General features: G+C 42.8%; 1 pseudogene; it reads right to left on the bottom strand.

The window, feature by feature from the left end:
* Positions 1-517: 517 nt before the first annotated feature.
* Positions 518-3,939, bottom strand: LOC142442418 (translation machinery-associated protein 7-like; annotated as a pseudogene).
* Between the last annotated feature and the right edge of the window lie 12,890 nt (positions 3,940-16,829).

Here is a 16,829-nt window from a genome sequence, read left to right as displayed (position 1 = left end):
GATTAAGGGAGAATGGGAATCTTCTTAAAGTGGCTTTTTCTTCTCAAGACTCTGAAAGTAAAGGTTGCTCATATATTGGCTGCTTCAGATGGCTGTGCTAGGATAAAACAGGGACTGTGGTTAATATGCCAGACCCACAAGAGGAAGTGTTGGGCCACAGAGTGGTGTTGAACACAGGAAAATTCACACAGAAGTCTGTTGACATTGAAGAAATATAAATATTTTTTCAAATGAGTGGCTTTAATTCCTGATGGTACAGAATGCTGGGCACCACAAAGACGGAAGAGCAGCTCTGGCAAGTTCTGGACTGGGTTCACTCTGACCTCACAGCTAAGACAGAAATCGCTGAGTGAGAGGAACTAAACATTGTATGATTTTTCTTCTTTTTAACAAAAGTGTCTTCTTAAATGTACAGCAGGCCCCAAGACAACACTTCATTCTAACTATAGGGGCAACACATGTTTGAGCAGGGAATCCAGATGTTTACACAGGGCCGGCATCAAGGGGCACCGTGGCCTCAGTCACCAAGAACAGCTGACTTTTGGCCAGATTTCTTCATTCCACCTGTGGCCAGGGGCCCTGCCCCACGGCCTCCACCTTTAACAACTCGAGTTTCTTTTGTTCTTCCTGCTGTTTCTGCCCGAATGCCTTCTCTTCCTCGTCCATCTCCTTGGTCTGCTTCTGGGGTTGTTTCAGGGGCTTCTTCTTGCCACCTTCGCGGCCCGACTTGACACCTGCCGCCCCTTCCCCAGACCTGCCACCGAAGAGCTGAGCTCCCTACCCGCACCGAAAGAAAAATTTTTGTGATAAGAGAAAAGAAAGAAAGTTTCAAACAGCAACACACTAATCTGTATTTGGACTGAGGGTGATGTGTTGGTTAAATTCTAACCTGTCACGTAGCCAGTGATGGATTGAGGTCATCTCACAGTCTATCAGCATTAGTATCTTCTTCATTCTATGTAAATTCGGAGAATCGCCTTTCTCATGGGGACAGAAATGAAAGAGATTAGGTTTGGGGAATAATGTACTTGTTACGACTAGGAATTCTGGTATTGTTGTGGGGTACTCGTTTGGGCTGCTAGGTCAGCAGTTTGAAACCACCAGCCACTCCTTTGGAGAAGGATGAGGCTTTCTACTCTAGTCAAGAGTCACCACCTTAGAAACTCGCAGGGCAGTTGTACTCAGTCCTGTAGGGTCAGTGTGAATCGGAGTTGGCTTGACAGCAGTGAATCTGGTGTGAGTTTGGCTAGGATCCAGTTTCTAATACTAGTCTTAAAATATATATATATATTTACAAAATTTTATGCATTATTTGAAGACTTCCTTCCCCCAAACAAAATATCCACACTGAGATAGTATGAAAATACTTGAATGCATTTGCCTAATAACTGTTAAATTTTGGAAGACTTTATAGAGAACTTCTTAGTAAGTCAATATCAAGACACATTTCACTAAGTGATAATGGAAATATGTAAAACAGAAACTGGCAGTTTGTTAAGGCATGATTATCTGGTCACAATTTCTATTGTAAGTATGAGTTTTTCTTGTAGAATTAAAATTCTCATGGTTGATGGATTTTACATTTCCATTTTCCCTACTCTTCTTATATATACGTTCTCACGTTTGACATTTAACATTTAATAGTTATATAGTGTTACACACATTTCAAATCCCAATAAGAGAGTAGGGGTAGATAGATTTCTTGCAGAGAGATGTGCTGTGACAAAACTTGCTGTATATTTTCTAAGAAGAAACCTTTGACTTCCTGTGTTTTGCTAACTTTAAGGAATGGAGTGGGCACATTAACTGTGCAGTATGAGCACTAACAGTGCACATCTGAAAATAGAATGCTAAGGATAGAAGCTGGAAAGACAGAGGCAAAAGGGAAGAAAACAAGCGATTCTCGGATGGGTTCAAGTATCAGGAAGTCAACACACCGGGCAAAACGCTAAGGGCCCGTGCAATAGAGCAGCGAGGGGAGCAAAGCAATGAAGTCCCCGGGGAATACCAAAGATAGAATTTGAGGCCAGGCTGTGGCACCCCATTAGACTCAGTGGGAAAACACTCATAAAGGTCAACAGATGGACCTTGAACTATTTATAGGCTTTTCTTTTTTATGCTGTAGATTTTTTATTGTTTTTTTTTCTTTTGATGTTTTATTTTGCTCTGTCTTGTTTTTGTGCTTATTATTGTCTCTACAGGTCTATCTAGATAAGATAGGGGGACAAACAATCCAGAGGAGAAAACAATGGGATCCAGGGTGACATGGGAGAGGAGGAGGTGGGGAAAAAGAAGTGAGTGTTAACAAACCCATGGACAAGGGAACAATAAGTGATCCAAAATCGATGGCAAAGAGGGTGTAGGATGTCTGGGAGGGCTTGATCAAGGGCAATATAACTGAGAGGAATTACTGAAACCCAAAAGAAGACTGAGCATGATAGTGGGACAAGAGGAAAGTAAAAGGAAATAGAGGAAAGAACTAGGAGGCAAAGGGCATTTATAGAGATGTAAGTACAGGCATGTACATATGTAAATATATTTATATATGAGGCTGGGGACATAGAGCTATGTGCATATATTTATAGGCTTAATATCAAGGTAGCAGATAGACATTGGTCCTCCACTCAAGTTCTCTCTCAATGCAAGAACACGTTGTTCTAATAACCTGACATTCCATGATACTCAGCTTCCCAGCATGATCGCTGAAGACAATATGGGTACATAAGCAAATGTGGTGAAGAAAGCTGATGGTGCCCAGCTCTCAAAAGATAGAGCATCTGGGGTCTTAAAGGTTGAAGGTAAACAAGTGGCCATCCAGCTCAGAAGCAACTAAGCCCACATGGAAGAAGCACACCAGCCTGTGTGATCACGAGGTGTTGATAGGATCAGGGATCAGGCATCAAAGATTCAGAACAAAAAATCATTTCATTGTGAATGAAGGGGAGTGCAGAGTGGAGACCCAAAGGCCATCTGTAGACAATTGGACATCCCCTTACAGAAGGGTCACAAGGAAGATACAAGCCAGTCAAGGTGCAGTATGGCACTGATGAAACATACAACTTTCTTCTAGTTCTTTATTGCTTCCTCCCCCTACTATCATGACCCCAATTCTATCTTACAAATACAGCTAGACCAAATCATGTACACGGGTACGGGTAAGAGCTAGAAATACAGAGAATTCAGGACAGACAAACCCCTCAGGATCAATATTGAGAGTAGCAATACCAGGAGAGTAGGGGAAGGTGGAGGGAGAAAGGGGGAGCCCAATATAATGATCTACATATAACCCCCTCTCAGGGGGATGGGCAACAGAAAAGTGAGGTAAGGGAGACATCAGTCAGTGTAAGACATGGCAAAATAATAATTTATAAGTTATCAAGGGTTCATGAGGGAGGGGGAAATTGAGCTGATACCAAGGGCTCAAGTAGAAAGAAAATGTTTTTAAAATAATGACGGCAACACAGCTACAAATGTGCTTGACACAATGGATGGATGTATGGATTGTGACAAGACTTTTACAAGCCCCCAATTATATGATTAAAAAATTTTTTTTTATGTATCATGAGGTCTCCCCATCGCCGGAGACATGGTAGGCTGTTTGAGGTTCACCAAGTAATTGTTGGTTTTTCTTTGTACAGATACTCACACCTGTCTGATCACCTCCTCCGGCTGTCAATCTGAGCACTGATGCTTGACCTATTGTAAGTCTGAAAGTCATGTTTGGAAAAAAACAACTTTGCATTTTCACATCTTTGCTGTCTTTATGAAGGGGAGGGGCCGGGGGTGATTTCCATGATAAATAGTTATGAAGAGGAAAGCCTTTTGGTGTCTGTAAGCCAGTGTTCTGACCTTGTTCTGAATGGTGCACTGCACGGGTCTAGCTTTCCTAACTGAAGCGCCCAGCGTTCTCCACGTGACACTAGTGGGTGCTCGATACATGGTTGCTTTTGGTGTTGATGGATATGGGCAGGAAGGCGAATGAGAGGCATTTTCTTCTTTTGTGCCGCTCTAGAAAACATTTCCTTTTTGAACCGTTGGAGGGAGATACCTCTCTGAAGGCCTGCCCAGTTATGCGTCCTCTTACAATGTGGTCTAAATCCGATAGTTTTTAATCTTCCAACGGCAACTAATTGGAGATACCATTTGGAACTGTTGGCAACATTGTATGTTCAAAAAGCGAAGTCACAAAGCAGGAGAACAAAAAGCCTCATCCCGGCTGGCTCGACGATTTAACCAGCAGTGGGTGCTTGGCATCAAATTCTTCGCCAGACTGTTAACAAAAAAACAATCAATCTCTCAATCCCGAGGGCTGGCAATCGTGCCGTCTGTGGGGAACAGATCTAACGCACGTCCCTCAAGACACCCTTTGCTACTCAGATTTCCCTTCTGAATTTCAAGTGGGAAGAAAACGAGGAGACTCTGACCTTGCAAACAAAACTTTCTCTGAGATGCTTACATGTTCACATCGCTAGATCTTTTCATCAGGAAGTTTTCACTCCGCAGGCCCTACCCAGCATTACTATCCCGCTTTCCCCTCCCCCGTCTCAGAGATTGCTTCTTGTTCTGGGCCAGCCCTTCTGTTTTACAGACAATGGAGAGGCCCTTTGCCAAAGGGGCCCTTTGCTTAGACTAGAGTGGGGAGGCCATTGGGGCGTCACGTTTTGAATTTTCAGGGTGTCTCCTCCTGCCTAGACCTGAGCACACATGACTCACATCTTGCTGTTTAGATGGAAAAATCAGAGGGAAATGGACTGAAAAAGTACTCACCTTGATCCTAGGAAGCCTGGGCAGGGGAGTGTGGCACACCCAGCTCTTTCTCCAGACACTAGGCAGTATGTGGCTATTGTTAGCATCACATTATAAATAGGACTCATGTTTATTGTGATAAAGAAAAATGTGCTTTCAATGAGCTATGCCTTCCGCTCTACCGCCTTAAGGTTGCAGTGACTTAGCAGGTTATACTCATTTGTTAGTGAGATGTGAGTTTACATGTAAAGATACCTGGTCAGGGAACCGCTAAAGTTTTCTCCGGTAAACACTAATAGGTTCCTGTGGTTGATGACCTTTGCTATTACTTTTCATTTGTTGTGGTTAAATGTTTGGGGGGGTTATAAGACATTGGCGTTGTCCCCCCACCCCCAGTTACAGTGTGTGTTTTCATTAGGATTTGGTTTACATTTCATACAATTCAATTGCTCGATGAAGTTAGACTTCTGGCGCTGTAAAGTCTGTCGTATCCAGGTATGTGAGAGTCCTATTCTCCCAGGTCTTCCTTGCCCCCACGCCAATCCCCACCCCAAGAGTTCGCAGCGATGTTCTCAGAGCCACATTCTGAATTTCCCAGCGTTCGTGGCCATGCTCTGAGTCTGAGCTGAACTGTGCTTCATAGAAATCCCTTCAGCGTGAAAAGCTAGGCGACCAAATTTGCTGTTTTTTTTCTTTTTTTAACTTACAGAAATGGATTAGCTTCCATTTAGTCCATCAGTAAAACCTTATGCGTTCGTTTTGCATATGGTGTAACATGAGCTTTTAGCTTGATCAAGATAATCCATTCAGAAGAGCGTTATGGACCTGTGTCGAGAAGGTGTTCTAAACTCTTCATATTGTGCTTTTGGGATCTAGAAAACTTGAATCTCTTCCCTACCTCTGTGTGAATCCATTCTTCACTACTGTTTGCAGAGATGCACTAGCCAGGGAACAGCAAGGAAAATCCTGCATCCTGCGAAAGATCAGTGGGCAGAACATTTGATCACAGACGAGCAGACAGGAGTTTCAGGAGGGATGCTTAAAGCCAGATGGCTTTGTCCGGGTCTGCCAAGATGTTCAGAGGCCCCAGAACAGATAAACCAGTGAATGGACTGTGCTCTGCTTGTTACATAGATGGCACTAGGAAAAGGAGGCCTGGCTATTTAACAGAAAAGATGGGTCCAGGATTGGGAAACTTGGGACGTTTTTTCCAGTCACTCAATAATAGTGGCCGGCTTTGGGAATCTTTATATCTGCTGCTCATTAACTGCACAGATTCTGTTTGGATGGTGTGTGGTTCTCACTGACTGCCCTAACTCTCTTACACAAATGCCTATTGAGTGGCTGGCATCTGATGGGCATTGTGCTGAGGCTGCATATACATTAGGGAATAAGATGGATAGAGCCTCTGCCCTCAATGAATTCATGGTCTAGTGGAAAAGAGAGAAAATGGGCCAGGCAATTATAATAATAAATCATGAAGACTAGGAATATGAAGGAATTCACAGATTCCTGCAGGTAAGAGGAACCTAAGATGACCTGGAAGTCAGGAAAGGGAGGGAGATAGAGACTGGGATCTGAAGGATGAATAGGGGTTTCTTAGTAAAGAGAGGAAAATTCCAGACAAAGAAGGCAGTGCATAAGAAGCCGGGAAATTGAAGTTCTGACATTTTTAAGTTTTCTGTCTTTTTCCTTTCTACACCTCGGCATTTTCAGCAGGGGGGAGGGGAGGGGGGGTTGATGGAGATTTAACTTTGGGTGGAGGAAAGCTTCATTGGCAGTGGGAAGTATCTATGATTCTCGACATATGTCACCAGACCAGGAATTGGCCTATCTACAAGAGGAGAAGATTGGGGTTTGATTAGGATTAAGTGAGTTTAGTGTGGATGGTAGATGTAGTGAAGAGAAAGCAGTTTGCAAATGAAAAGAATATAGTAGTTGGGATAACCCAGATAGTATGAATAGAGAAAGGGATAAAAAACAAAACAAAAAACCACACTCTTCCTATGTTAGAATGGGTTGTCTAGGGAAACAAAATCAATAACATACACACACACAGACACACATACACAGACACATGCACACACAATATATATATATCTATATATATATGAAAGAACTTTAAATTAAGAAGTAATTTTATATTGAGAATGCCTCCTGGCTAAGTTCAACTTCAGACCACGGATCCGGTGTTAGTTGGAATCTTCTTCCGATGCATGTACGGGAAGGCGGTGATTCAGAAGATTGAGGTCAGATGCAGGGAGATCACAGACTGGTGGTTGCAGCATTCTGTGACTCCAAGGTCAGGGAGAACATTGCCAGATGCCAACAACCCGTAGGTTGGCCTCAAGGTCCACAGCCTACATGAGTCAGCCCCTAGAGCAGCAGCGGTTCTCAACCTGTGGGTCGCCACTACTTTAGGGGTTGAACAATCCCTTTCCCAGGGGTTCCCTGATTCATAACAGTAGCAAAACTACAGTTATGAAGTAGCAATGAAAATACTTTTGTGGTTGGGGGTCACCACCACATGAGGAACTGTATTAAAGGGCCACAGCATTAGGAAGGTTGAGAACCACTGCTCTAGAGGCAGAAAGAGTCCCAGCAAAGATGAAGATGAAGGACCAGCGATAAGAAGGAAAAGTCGTTACTGTGTTTGTTATAGAAAAGACCACAGCCCCACAGAGGCATCATCAGGCTGTGACATGATTGACAGGTGGGACTCTCGCTACACGTCACACAACTGCAAGTGAACATAAAATCTGTTACACTCCCTGAAACCAAACTCATCATCACAGGTAAAATTTGACTCCTAGAGGCCCCACGTGTTAGAGAGTAGACCTGCTCCGTAGGGTGTTCTTGGCTGTCATCTCTATGGTGATGCTTTGCATCCAGCGATGTCATGGAAGAAAGGCCTGGGCATCCGCCTTTGTAAGAATTACAGCCGAAACCGAGCTGATTCCAGGAACCCAAGTGGAAGGTGAATTATGAGAGTGACGAGTGCAATGAATGTATAAGGGTGCTTTGCTCATTTGATGTATGTACAGATTGTGATAAGAGCCTTATGAGCCCCAATAAAAAGATTAAAACAAAAAAGAATTATAGCCAAGGAAATTCTACAGAGAGCTAGCACAGATCTATGCCATACCACGCAGGTCACCATGGGGCCCAGTCAACTGGATGACAGCAGGTTTACTTTCTGCAAGAAGAGATCACCAGGCCTTTCCTCTGCCATGCTGCTAGATGGGTTTAAGCGCCATCCTTTAGGTCAGCATCCAACCGCAGGAGATCGTACAAAGAGAGAAGACCTAAAACAGAACCCTGAAAAACACCACCATGCAGATGAGAGGCAGAGAAAGAGCTGCAGAGACAATCACAGAGCAGAGAAGAGACGAGAAAAAGGACATGGCGCTATCACGGAATCAAAGGAATAGTGGCCATTCCGGGTCCAGACGAGGGTGAACTGTTTGACGCACTTGTCTGGTGCATCAAATGTAAGGGATGACAAAGGGTCAGTAATCGAGATGCATACATTATGGAAAGATTAACCTTGCTGTTGTTGTCAGGTCCCCTGGAGCCGGGTGCAGCCCAGGGAAACCCCCTGCACAACAGAAGGAGCCAGCGCCGTGCCCCGCACCCTCCTCACAGTGTATCCTGTGCCTGAGCCCATTGCTGCAGCCACTGTGTCTTCCGTGCCCTTGGGGGCCTTCTTGTTTTCACGGCCCCTCTGCTGTACTGAGAAAGATGTCTTTCCCCAAGGACTGGTTTCTCTCGACAACATGTCCAAAGGACATGAGACAAAGTCTTTGCCTCTAAGAAGCCGTACTTCTTGCAAGACAGATCAATTTGTCCTTTTGGCAGTCCATGGTACTTTCAATATCCTTTGCCGACACTATAATGCAAACACATCAATTCTTTGAGCTTCCTTATTCAATGTCTGATATTCACATGCATATAAGGCAATGAAAGTACCATGACTTAGGTCAGGCACAACTTAGCCCTCAAAGTAATAACCTTGCTTTTGGATACGCTAAAGCGATCTTGTGCAGCAGATTTACCCAATGCAATGTGTCATTTGAGCTCTCGACTGCTGCTTCCGTGAGCATTGATTGTGGATCCAAGCGAGACGAAATCCTTGACTTTAATCTTTTCTCCATTTATCATGATGTTACCTATTGGTCCAGCTGTAAGGAACTTAATCTTGTTTACATTGAGTTGTAATTCACATGGAAGGCTGCAATCCTTGATCTTCATCAGCGAGTGCTTTAAGTTAACTTTCGGCAAGCAGGGTGTCATCTGCATACCGCAGATGGTTAACAATCCTTCCTCTAATCCTGAGGCCACATTTTTCTGGATATAAGCCAGCTTCTCTGCTCATTTGCTCAGCATACAGTGGAATAAATGTGGTGAGAAGATACAACCCTGGTGCACACATTTGCTGCTTTTAAACCACGCAGTGTTCCCTTGTCCTGTTCAAACAACTGCCTCTTGATCCATGTACAGGGTCAGCACAATGAAGTGTTCTGAAATTCCCGTTATTCTCAAGGCTGTTCAGCGTTTGGTATGATCCACACAGTCAAATGCCTTGGCACAATCAATAAAACACAAGCAGACATCCTGCTGGTCTTTTCTGCTTTGAGCCAAGATCCATCTGCCATCAGCAATGATGTCCCTTGTTTCTTATCCTCTTCTGAATCCGGCCTGAACCTCTGTCAGCTCCCCGTCAATGTACTGCTGCAACTACTGTTGGATGATCTTCAGAAAAGCTCACTTGCATATGATACCAATGATATTCTCATATAATTTGAGCATTTTTAGGGTCAAAATTCCTTGGGGGTACACATAGAGATCTTTTCAACTCAGTTGGCCAAGTAGATGTCTTCCAAATTTCCTGGCATAGATGAGTGAGTGCTTCCAGTGTTCATCGGCTTGTTGAAGCATTTCAATAGGTATTCCACTAATTCCTGGAGCCTTGTTTTTAGCTAATGAATTCAGGGCAGTTTGAATTCCTTCCTTCACCCCCTTGGATCTTGCTCACATGCTGCTTCCTGTAACGTTGGTCTCTTGACTAGTTCTTTTGGGCACAGTGACTCTGTGTACTCCTTCCATCTTCTTTGGATGCTTCCGGCATCATTCAATATTTTACTCATAGACTATCTCAATAGCACAACTCAAGGTTTGAATATTCCCTAGAGTTTTTTCATTTTAAGATATGCCGAGTGTGGTTCCTAACTCTAGGTTTTTGGACATTTCATTATATTACTTTTTTTTGTCTTCTCAAGATACTCTTTGAAATTTTCTGTTTAGCTTTTTGACTTAATCATTTCTTCCATGTACCTTAGCTACTCTACAATTAAGAGCAAGTTTCAGAGTTTCTTCTGACATCCACTTTGATCTTAATACATGAAAAAAACCCGTGATAAAAATGTATAAAATAAAACTTTCCAAGAAAGAGAACTTCACTAAATTTTCCTTGTATTTACAGCTACTACATGATCTAAAGGACACTAATACCGTTTGGAGTTTCGGTGCACGTGAGCTTGCTGGTTTGCTCACATTGAAACAGAGCGTGTCAGTGGTCTTCCATGTGACTAAGAAGCCAGCCAAGGGAAGGACAAAAATGAGCTGCCATATATACTCGTGTACAAGCCGAGTTCGTCAGCACATTTTTAATGCAGTTTTTGTGGTAAAATTAGGTACCTCATTCCATGGTGCTCACCTTCCCAATATGATCTCTGAAAACAAAGCAGGTGCATAAGCAAATGTGGTGAAGAAAGCTGATGGTGCCTAGATGTCAAAGATATAGTGTTTAGGTTCTTAAAGGCTTGAAGATAAACAAGTGGCCATCTAGCTGGGAAGCAACAAAACCCACACGGAAGAAGCACACCAGCCTGTGTGATCACAAGGTATCAATGGGATCAGATATGAGGCATCAAAGTACAAAAAAAATCAAATAATTGTGAATGAGGGGGAGTGCAGAGTGGGGACCTAAAGCCCATCTGTAGGCAACTGGACATCCCTTGACAGAAGGAAACAAGCCAGTCAGGGTACAGTGTAGCACCAATGAAACACACTGTCCTCAAATTCTTAAGTGCTTCCTCCCCGCCCCCATCAACATGATCCCAATTCTACCTTACAAATCTGTCTAGACCAGAGGATGTACACTGGTACAGACAAGAGCTGGAAACACAGGGAATCCAGGACAGATAAACCCCTCAGGACCAGTGGTGAGAGTGGTGATCACTGGAGAGTGGAGGGAGGGTGGGGTAGAAAGGGGGAACCGATCACAAGGATCTACATATAACCCCCTCCCTAGGGGACGGACAACAGAAAAGTGGCTGAAGGGAGACACTGGACAGTGTAAGACATGACAAAATACTAATGAGGACCATTCTGGCCATATTTCTTTTAAAACAGGGATTTGGTTTGTTTTTGGTGTCCATGTTCTTTCCACAGTCTTCATCAAAGGCATCACTTGAAAGGAATCGATCAGGTTTCACAAGCATATGAGGTGACTGAAAATGCCAGGCTTGGGTCAGGGGCACCTTAGCTCTCAAAGTGACATCTTTGCTCTTGAGCTCTTTAGAGAGGCCCCGTGGTAGCAGATTTACCCAAGCAGTACTTCATGTGACTTCTTGCCTGTTGCGTCCACGTGCATTGATTGTGAAATAACATGGACTCTTGATAGCTTCACTCTTCTCCGCAGATCATGATATTTTATATCGTGGGGATTTTGGTTTTCTTCACATGGACTGGAAATCACTGCTGACGGCTGTGGTTCTTGATCTTCATGAGCAAGCGTTTTAGTTCCTCTTTACTTTAGGAAGCGAGGTTGTGTCATTTTCAAAGTGCAGGCTGTTAATGAGCATTGCTCGAATCCTGCGGCCGAGTTCTTCTTGTCAGCCAGCTTCTCGGATGATCTGTTCAGCACACCGCTTGAAAAGTGTGGTTAAAGGACACAACCTAGATCACATTTTCCCTGGTTTTATTTATTTATTTTTTAAAAATCATTTTTTTGTGGGCTCGTACAGCTCTTATCACAATCCATCCATCCATCAATTGTGTCAAGCACATTTGAACATATATTGCCATCATCATTTTCAAAACATTTTCTTTCTACAGAGCCCTTGATATCAGCTTCTCATTCCTGTTCCCTTTCCCCCTCCCTCCCTCCCCTTCCCCCTGATAATTTATAAATCATTATTTTTTCATGTATTACACTGACCACTTTTCTGCTGTCTGTTTCCCTGGGAGGGAATTATAAGTAGATCATTCTGATTGGTTTCCCCTTTCTCTACCCACCTTCCCCTCCTGGTATTGTTATTCTCAACATCGGTCCTGAGGGGTTTATCTGTCCTGAATTCCCTGTATTTCCAGCTCTTATCTGTACCCATGTACATTCTCTTGTAGTGGGATTTGTAAGGTAGAATTGGGGTCATGATAGTGGATGGAGGAAGCATTAAAGAACTAGAGGAAAGCTGTATGCTTCATTGATGCTGTACTGCACCCTGACTGGCTCATCTCTTTCTTGTGACCCGTCTGTAAGCGGGTGTCCAATTGCCTACAGATGGGCTTTGGGTCTCCACTCTGCCCTCCCTCTTATTCACATTGATATAATTTTTTGTTCTGGGTCTTAGATACCTGATCCCATAGACTCCTCGTGATCACACAGGCTGGTGTGCTTCTTCCATGTCGGCTTTGTTGCTTTTCAGCTAAATGGCTGCTTGTTCATCTTCAAGCCTTTAGGACCCTAGATGCTATATCTTTTGATAGCTGGACACCATCAGTTTTCTTCACCACATCTGATTATTTTTTTTGGTTCAGTAATTGGAGGTAAAATGTCTGGTCCAAGCAACCGGCTTCCACTCCAGAGAGTTTTACGTGCCCCTTTCAGTGGGTCAAAAATGTAATTTCATGGACAAGGCACCCAATTTTTATTTCGGTGTCATGAACTCAGCCTCTAGCCTTTGTGGGACCAGCTGTCCTGGTTTGCTTCCGGCAGTCTTGTGCAGTTTGAGCACCGAGACTGTGATTTCACATTCCCCTTAGTAATGAGGACGCACACACAGTGGCTCAGCCTATTTGGCCTAGAAAGATCCCTGGTCTTCTTTGTTACAGCTACCCAACTCTCCCAGGTCTAAGGGTAAAGGCAACCTTGCTAATTTTACAGTGTCATTGTAAATTCCTGGTCACGGATTATGAACATTCACGAGCTCCTGGCATTTTAGAGTGATAAAGGAGCTGAAAGATCAACCGTCTCATTTTACAGATGAATAAAATCTCAATTGCTTTGTAAGGGTTTCGCTGTGTCCACTCCACTCTGGCTGTCATGGTACCAGATTTCTGCAAGGTCTTCAAACATCTCCTTTCCCCCTAATTAAAAACAAATGATTATGGTGGAACATCAACTACAGTAACAGGAAAAAATATCCTTCAGTTAGTTTTAAATTGGCCAATAATCGTTTTCTAATGCCTCTGTTTGCGTCACCGGCATTTTAACTTCCCTGGTGTCTGAAGTTCATTGTCTCTCATCGATTACTCATATGATCTGAGTGTGAAAATAAATATGGTCAGGCTAATTAGCATCCTCTTAATAAGATCCCAGAGTCATTTTATACTGTGCTTCCCAGGAAGAAAGAAATTAAACTTGATAACTAAGAGAATCGACTCTAAAACCAAAGCAATTCAATGGGCCAGAAAGAAAGACAAGGGAGAAAGCTATTCTATCTGTAAGTGTGCTATATGGACAAAGCCTTCTTTTCAGAACCACAGGAGCAGTGCTATTTCGTTACCATTATTTTGCCTCCAAAGGAATTCAGAGCCGCTCTCAAATGAACAGAATGATGTCTGAAGGCTTGTAGAACATTCAAATATGCCGTCTCCACACCTGGTCACTCACATTCGGTAGAACTGGCGTGGTACCTGGGAATCTCTTTTTCATAAACTTCACAAGCGATTTAGATGCCGTTGGTCAGATGTCTGTCAGCCATGAAGCAGGCTCTTTGAAGAGGCCCCCTTAGTTTTCACCGGAGGAAACTATTTAGTGGTCCTTTCTATCAGACTGCATCCATTTTTCCTTCGAGCAGCAGGAAATTGAAGAAAGCAGAGCCGCATTTTCATGTCAGAATATGAAAAAATGAGCACCGTCACAACCTCCCCATCCCTTGCTTCACACTGAAGGGCAGCTGCGTGAAGGTTCTGAAGTCATACAAGACAGGCGCGTGTAAGCGTAAGGGTGAATCCTCCTTGTGGGGAGCAATTAATCAAGCTACATATTTCAGAATGAAGAGACAGTACAGGGGGTGGCTCCTCCCTAGAGATTGCTCAGCAAGCGTCCAACATTTTTCAACCCTTGTGTGACTTATGCTGTAGAGAAGACGTAGCTGAAATCCCTCTCTGTTTTTCACAATCCATGAAGGAACTATCTCTCATTAAGCATATGTTTACGTGACCATGCGCACCTACCCACATGCCCTGAAAAGCCCACTGGGAACCTGTCACAAGGCCCCAAGTTCTTAATTAGCAGAGGCGATTCCCCAGCCCTGTCGCTTAATGGTATTGTGGAAGATGTGCTTGGGCAATTAATTGGGATGAGCTGTAACCCTGGAAACCTGACCACTTGTGGTCATTAAAGCTCCCAGGGTAGTTTCCTTATGGCAGGTGGAGTCCTGGACAAATTCCAAGTCTGATAATTAAATTATATTCTGCCCAGGTTCCCCTTGCACTTTCAATTGGACGCCGTTCTCCTCCTCCATCCACATCCTAACTGCCGTGGACTCGTACACGAATGGAGCACCAACGAAATCCCCAGGCGGCTGCAATAGAGTAACAGTGCTCCCAGTTTATGCAATGAGATCGACTGGATGAGGTCAACAGGCACACTGTGTACAAAAGGGAATTAGTTGGACTGGCAAATGAAGAGACATGGTGCTGCTACTGAACATGTGAGCCTGTTAAGCATTTCCGTATATTATTAGAAGTACATGTCCATTTACCTCCCAGAAGCCATTGGTTTTGCCTCTTCCTTTTATGGAAGATATCTTACTATAAACAAAATAATTGATAGACACTATTACTCTGAACCCATGTGTCTACTTAAAAATACCAAAAAAATACAAAAGATTCATCTTGGTAATTAGGATGACCACCATTGCAAGGTAGAAATAACTGATACATTCTGGGAATCATTGGAATGGTTTGAAATTTGTTGATACAGAATTTGGTCTCCTGTTTCCTCATGATAAATGAGTAATCTGCTTTTCTTTTTTTTTTGATAGAAAAGAATCATACATGTATGATTTCATTTATATGACGTGTTAAAGTAGGCAAATATAAAATGTGGGTACAGAGAACACTCTGTGTGGCACCAATGCTTAAGCACTCAACTTCCAGCCAAACAGTTGGTGGTTCAAATCCAACCACAAGGTTGGCAGCTCCCTGTCAGGGTACTGCTGCAACCCGTGTTGGATGATCTTCAGCACACTTTCGTATTGTTTTATTACGTGTTACCAATGATATTGTTCTATAATTCTGTTGGGCCACCTTTATTTGAACTGGGTGCAAATATGGATCTCTTCCAGTTGGGTGACCAAGTAGTTATATCCCGACTGTCCTGGCATCGATGAGTGGATGTTTCCAGGGCTTCACTAACCGGAAACATTCCCATTGGCATTCCATCAATTCCTGGAGCCTTCTTTTTAGCTAATGCTTTCGTTGCAGCTTAAACACCTTCCTTCAGCACCGTTGTTCTTGTATGGTACCTCCTCAAAGGGTGCAATGTTAATAAGTTCTTTTTGATACTGTGTATTATTTCCATATTCTTTTAATGCTTCCTTCATAATTCCATATTTTGCCCATAGGATTTTTCAAGATTTCAACTCGGGACTTCAGTTTTTTTATTCTTGAGTTATTTCAGTTTAAGATACGCTGAACATGTTCTTCACTTTTGGTTTTGAATCTGCTTTTCATCTTGTGGATTTTTCCAAAATTGGGAAGTTTTGGAGGGAGGCAGTATTGCTTCTTTTAACAATTACATTTTGTTATTTTGTTTTATTATTATAAACAGGTTTTCTAACAAATTAAAATGGAATGAACTGTACATTTACTCAGAATAAAGGCATTATTATTTAAGGTAAACTATGAAATATTAACCCAGTTGTCTATATCTGGGAACTAAAATTCTCTCCAAAATATTTTTAAAGATAGTGTTTTCTCACTATGGCTAATGCTTTTTCATTGTAAAAGCATATAATCCACATCCCACACATGGACCAGAGAAGCCTTTTATTTGATATACATACTTAGGAGAGCAAAATGTACTTCTTAGTGTATGTGGTTTGTCAACTTGCTGAAAACCAAGTCCAGTTAGAAGATTATTTTTTGTATTTATTATTTTATTGTCATTATTTATCTGTCTTGAAAGTTTATAATAAACTTGGCTCAGCAATATTCACCTTTAACACATGAGTCAAAACACATATAGCCAAATTTCTTGTATCGTGGGAATTAAAAAAATAATTTTATTAGGGACTCACAACTCTTAGCATAATCCATACATACATCAATTATTTCAAGCACATTTGTACATTCATTGCCCTCATCATTCTCAAAACATTTGCTCTCCATTTAAGCCCCTGGCATCAGCTCTCATTTCTTCTCCTTCCTCCCCACCCCTTCCCTCATAAACTCTTGACAATTTATAAATCATTATTATTTTGTCATGTCTTACACTGTCCAATGTCTCCCTTCACCCACTTTTCTGTTGTCTATCCCCCAGGGAAGAGGTTATATGTAGATCCTTGTAATCGGTTCCCCTTTTCACCTCACTCTCCCTCTACCCTCCCAATATCACCACTCTCACCAGTGATCCTCAAGGGATCATCTGCCCTGGATTCCCTGGGTTTCCAGTTGCTGTCTGTACTGGTGCACATCCTCTGGTCTAGCCAGATTTGTAAGGTAGAATTGGGATCATGATAGTGGGTGAGGGGGAGAACGAGGAAGAATTTAGGAACTAGAGGAAAGTTGTATGTTTCATTGTTGCTACACTGCACCCTGACTGGCTCATCCCCCTTCCAAAAGGGGATGTC

Source organism: Tenrec ecaudatus, chromosome 3, assembly GCF_050624435.1.
Source record: "Tenrec ecaudatus isolate mTenEca1 chromosome 3, mTenEca1.hap1, whole genome shotgun sequence".
Taxonomy (NCBI): Eukaryota; Metazoa; Chordata; class Mammalia; order Afrosoricida; family Tenrecidae; genus Tenrec; species Tenrec ecaudatus.
Note: the sequence above shows the minus strand (reverse complement) of the source record. Positions and strands in the feature narration are given on the sequence as shown.